Raw genomic sequence first — 6,000 nt, 5'->3', positions numbered from 1 at the left:
CTGGAACAAGTCCAGAGAAGGGCAACGAGGCTGGAGCGGGGTCTGGAGAACAAGTCTTATGAGGAGCGGCTGAGGGAACTGGGGTTGTTTAGCCTGGAGAAAAGGAGGCTGAGGGGAGACCTCATCGCTCTCTACAACTACCTGAAAGGAGGTTGTAGCGAGGTGGGTGTCGGTCTCTTCTCCCAAGTAACAAGCGATAGGATGAGAGGAAATGGCCTCAAGTTGCACCAGGAGAGGTTTAGATTGGACGTGAGGAAAAATGTCTTTCCTGAAAGAGTGGTTAAACATTGGGACAGGTTGCCCAGGGAAGTGGTTGAGTCCCCATCCCTGGAAGTATTTAAAAGACATGTAGATGAGGCGCTTAGGGACATGGTTTAGTGGGCATGGTGGTGTTAGGTTAATGGTTGGACTCGATGATCTTAGAGGTCTTTTCCAACCTTAATGATTCTATGATTCTATGATTCTATGATTCGCTCCTAGGACTCTAAGCACTAGTGTCCTCACTGGAACATACAGACAAGACACCTGCAGCTTAAATGTGGCTAAATCCCACGCCAGTCCTTGCATGAGCATCTCCTACTGGATAACCCAGGTGCCCTGCTCCGTAATTTACCCATTCATCAGCCAAAAGGCATGGATCTGTCTGGAATTAAAGTTGCCTAAAAAGTCCTTGTGAATGCTGGGTTTTGACATATAGGTTTTCTAGATAGCTTTCTTTGATGTAGGTACATATATCCCACTTCAGTGAGGTGTTTAATCCCAAAGAAGTGCTCCGTGTCTAGCCCAAAAATATTTCAGTGTTTTTCCTACTCTGAATGCTACAGTAGTTTTAGAAAGCTGTATGATAATTTACTGATGCATCAGAACTATGTCAATATTAAATATTATTTGGGATAAAAGAAAAATTGTGACATAACTATTTAATTTTTACATACTATCAAATAAAACATTATGCTTTCATATTTTTATAGCTACAAAGTATTGCCTACTTTTTTAAAGAAATTAAACACATGAAGCAGATGTCCTGTGGGAACAATCTGTTATGGTCTGGCAGCAGATTCTCTTTCACTAGCTTGAGGTATTGTAACTGAAACATGTACATAAAGTTTAACTATATATGTAATTACAGTAAATAGTGCTTTATCAGATTTTTAGTTATTAAATATCCCCTCAAGATTTAACTGTTCAATCTCTTTGTGCTTCTCATTGTCCTACCATTATTGTATCACTGTCTTTTATATTACATACTACAGATTATCCCATTTCAGCAGTATTTTCTGGTCTTACTATTGCTATAGAATCTTAATTTAAAATGTTATCATCTTTATAGGTAAGAATAGGTATTTCTGAATCACAATTTTTAAGCAGAAAAACCTGACTCTTAAACTTGCGCAGAAACTGTAAAGTTGGTGCTTATCTTCCAGACATCTCTGCTGGTCGTTAGAATCATCAATCTCAAAATTGCATGCAACAGACATGGGGAAAATTAAATGCTTAACATCCTCAGAAGCCAAAAATCGGAGCAGACATTGTCATTGTGAAGAGAGAGTAAAGTTTAAATGCCACCTTTCAAAGAGGTGCTCTGTGCTTTACTCAGGGTGTAGAAGAGACTTCTCATTTTGGGGCTGTTCACGTGAGGTCTGCATTTCATTGCATACAGCTTTGTAGGGAGAGAGGGAGCGACACTCCCTTTTAGCTAAGGCAGTCACCATGCACAAAAGAGATCTGTTTAGTTGAAACGGAGGAGAGAGATGAAACCTCTCAGGCACTAGGCATGTATAGAGTTAGACAATTGCTACAAGGGAGGTCTGAGGACTTTGTTGGCGTGTAGAACTTGCCATTAGCAGACCTAGACTGTAAATACTGTGATGGTTTGGAGGATGACTGGCACTACATGGTCTCTCTATTGTCTGCATCACAGTACGTGGTACCACCATTGGCGGGTCCTTCCTCAAAATCAACACCAGTAGTATTGACACCAAACTGCATCTCGAAATTTGGCAGGAAACATGTCAGAATCTGGAGTCCCTCAGCATAGCACAGGTACAGTGTTGCTGCCTCCACGGACTCTGTATTCTCACTTTCATGCATCTTGCCTGACAGAAGCTGAAACTAAAGAAGGAAATACTTATTTAGTGAGATTTACATCAGGCTTTTGGTTACACTAAACGGTTACAATCAAAACATGTAAAATGCAACCTTACTTGATACCAGAGCTTTCTAATTACTTAGCTCATCTTATCTAGAATTCCTAAAACATCCCTCAGCCTTTACAGCTATGGATCCTTAAAAGGAAGCCCTTAGAGCTCGTGCTCTCAAATGTTAGCTTCAGACACAACTTCCATTGGTTTTTCTCCTTTAGCTTTGAGTGCCAGTGACCTTTTTTCACAGGGTAATATCAATACCCCATCAGCTCTAGCTATACACTTCTTTTGTGTCCTTTTCTTTCATCATAAGCTTATCTTCTAGGGCATAATTCAGTATTTTTTTTCCCTTGATTACATGCATCTCCACTGTAAACTTTGGAAACAAATACAAATGGCCTTGACCATTCTAAATTAATCCAGTGCTTTTTACTCACATCACTGGCCTAACCAACTGTGAGCAATATAAATCCCTGGCTCTGGGTGCTCTGTGTTTTTAGAGACTATTACTCCTTTGTTCCTACTTAGCCCACTGGCTAACTCCTCCACCAGTCCTGGCTGTTTAATTCAGTGGTTTGCAATCTGTGGTGCACAGAACCCTGGGGTTTCTCCACAAACTATTTCTAAAAGGTCTGTGAAAAGTAATTACAGAAAACAAGCCTATCATTTCATGTGCTGGCTTTAATTTGCTAGCTAAGGGTCCCATACTTTCAATGGACCTTTTTAGAGGACTATGGTTTTAAAAAGCCTTATTGAAGTTACTTATACATCGCATTAGACATTATACAAAACATCTGTTATATATTTTTCTGTTAATCTCATTATCTCTTGGACTTTACTAACTTTGTATAAAGACCGTACATAACATACTATTAATGAAGGTGGCAGTCTCAAGAATAAGTTGCTTTCCACAGTCATGCCTAACAGAAAAGGCTCCCCCCAAAACAATCCCACATTATTCTTTTGGGACTGCTTTACACTCACTTGCAATTCTGTCTGAACTGTTAACAAATGTTGGTTTATAAATAGCTCCCAGAAATCTATTTGTTTATATCTCTTATGATTTCAGTTCACAGGCATATGCCTACTTTATTTACTGTCTAGTCTTTTCTTAATAATTTATTTGTAATAAAATAATTGTATTTTCATATACATCTTTAGTTCCAGTAAATTATGCTGCTGAGCCTCTAAATGTGCCATGATATGTTTTTTCTCTGAAATTTCAAAATAATAAATTACACAAAGTTTAAGAAAAATTAATTTAACTGTTACGTATGATTGTTTAAAGTTGCATAGCCCTTCTCAGCTTTCATTTGACCTGTTATGAGATGATTTAGAAATTAAAATAGTTCCAGAATTTGAGGTTACCCAAAGTTGTTGAACATAAGGTTTGAGCAAAAAACTGAATTAAAAAGTGTCAGTTTGGTGAATTAGAAAAAACAGTAGCTTTGAAACGATTGACCAAATCTCTTTCAAACTCCCTTGATCCCCTGTTGGGATACAACTAATTCTCATGAACACTGAAGCGTGAAACAACTTCATAATAAAAATCATACAAGTACAGTTGCAGCTTCACACTATGGAGAGAAAAGCAAGGTCCCAACTAGGCTGTGAGCATCTCAAAAAACAATCTCTCTGACAAACAGCTTATCACATACCCCAATAGGCTGTCTTCTTTCTTCTCTACTCTAGCAGCAAACTTTGTCCTGCGCTTTGAAACACAAACTCTTTTAACATGCGAGATTTAATGCAGGACTTGGATGGTCCTTAGAAATTGTCGGTCATAACCACGAAAATCTTCTCTGCGGCCTCTTCAATATATTTCCCAACACAGCAGTGGCAAAATGTGGGCCATGTTTATTGGTGACAACAGAGACCAGGACAGACTTTCAATCAAGCCTGTGTATAGCTGACAGGAAGAACTTTTCACCCTCTGCATTTTGTCTTCTACTAGGCTAACGCATTTTTAAAACTGCCAGCTTTGACACTTGGGCTCTGCTGCTTCAAACCATGGGGTTGTGCTAACTTTGCAATTAAGTCTCTTACACTGCAGGAGAAGTTGTCAGTTAATGCTAAGTAGTTTAGTAAGACACTGACGTCCCAAAAGTAATAGTATTTTGGCTTGACAGGTTTTGATAGGGAGGTGGCAGCCCTGTTTAGCTTGTCTGTTCCCTAATTCCTGTTGCTCCAGGGAGAATGATGGTAAAGACTTTCTTCATCGCAGGACTGCATATACTGAATTCCACTTTCTTTTACTAGTAGTAAATGATTAGGGTCTTAGATTTTGAAAAGTATTTTTTTTATCTTTCAGCTATAAATTATTCCACAAATTGAAGTAACTCCATTGTTTTTCTAATTTCTGGATAACTTTTTCTTGACTTGAACACTCCTGAGAAGTTACTGTAGCACTAAGAAATGACTGTAGCACTAACTTATACTCTGAATGGGCAAATAGAAAGAAAAGCAAGGATGTCACTGGTTTTCCCACAGTTTTTGCTAGTATTTTTCCTACTAGTAGTAGGAAAAAGGAAACAAGATTTTAGAAAACATTTATTTTCTTTGGCTTCTTTCAATTTAGGAAGGAATTTGTAAGAGTTCCCACTTCCAATTTACTTGTAAGTAATTCAGTTCTCCATGCTGATATGGTTCTGCAAAATTTGGTCGTTTTAGCTATAGAATATATTTGTGTGTGCTCAGAAAGTTGTGCTTGTTAAAACTTAAGGAAAAAATAACAAGTGCTAATGATTTTGGATGCAAGTACCTTAAGATTTCTGAATCTTAAAACAAACTGTATTTGGAAAAAGAAGGCTTTCATCTTGTCATATTAGCTATAGCAACACATTTCAAGGCAAGTAGATGCTTACTTCCTTTAATAAACATTTCTGCAGTGAAAGGTACTGCAGAGCAGTCATATACCATATTTGATTCTCTAACCTTGTTTTAATGACAGAAAGGGCAGATATAATTTCCTTTCAGACAAAGGAATATAGGGGGTTAAAACTGTTGTAGCCACTGCTCTGCTCAGATGGTGTAAATGGGGACAGCAAATGGGACTTTAAAATGGAAAAGTGCAATAGAATATAATAGCAAATTGTAAATATTCTTTAAAATTTTAATCAGCTTGGGATATTTTTTAACAAGGATATAACCTTCTGCATCTTTCTTCCAACCAGTTTAAAAGTTTTAAGCAAAGTGTTGACTGATAGCAAAAGATAAACCAGTAATGTGTTATTTAATTAAGTTTATCCTTCCAACTAGTCATATGGAACTTATTAAAGCTATTACAGAAAATATTGTGTGCCTACATGGCAAAAGCAGCAAGATATTAGTTTAATGTTTTTATTACTAACTCCATATGAGTCTAACAAGCAAACCTCAACAATTTTTTATCGGACTCATAATCCATTTGGCTGAGTTATTCAAGTTGAATTACCGAAAACAGAGACTTTTTTCTCTGGAAAACAATTTATTTTCGAATTTAGCTCTTAAATATGCTGTTTCTAATTCTTGCACTATCTATTTTTATATTATTTTGTAAACAATACCCATTGGTTTTGTGCCTCAAACAATACATAACATACCTTATTATATGACTGTTGTTCTTATTTATTCCTATTACAACTTCATCAGGCATTTTTTAACTTCTCAAGTATATTAAAAACCCAGTCTGACTTCACTGAAGTCTTATAAGAAAGCTAGATGTTTAAACATACTTATTATCTTGTTTATGAACATCTTATATTTTACATATGCATTAATGTACTACAAGGTTAATTGTTCTTATTAATGCTTTAACAAAACCACATCTTTTTCCTTGTATTGAAAATAAGTCATCACATACTTACGTCCATTAATA

This window comes from Aptenodytes forsteri, unplaced genomic scaffold, assembly GCF_000699145.1.
Source record: "Aptenodytes forsteri isolate BGI_AS27 unplaced genomic scaffold, ASM69914v1 Scaffold51, whole genome shotgun sequence".
Classification (NCBI taxonomy): Eukaryota; Metazoa; Chordata; class Aves; order Sphenisciformes; family Spheniscidae; genus Aptenodytes; species Aptenodytes forsteri.
The sequence above is the reverse complement of the archived record's forward strand: the minus strand, read 5'-3'. Positions refer to the sequence as shown.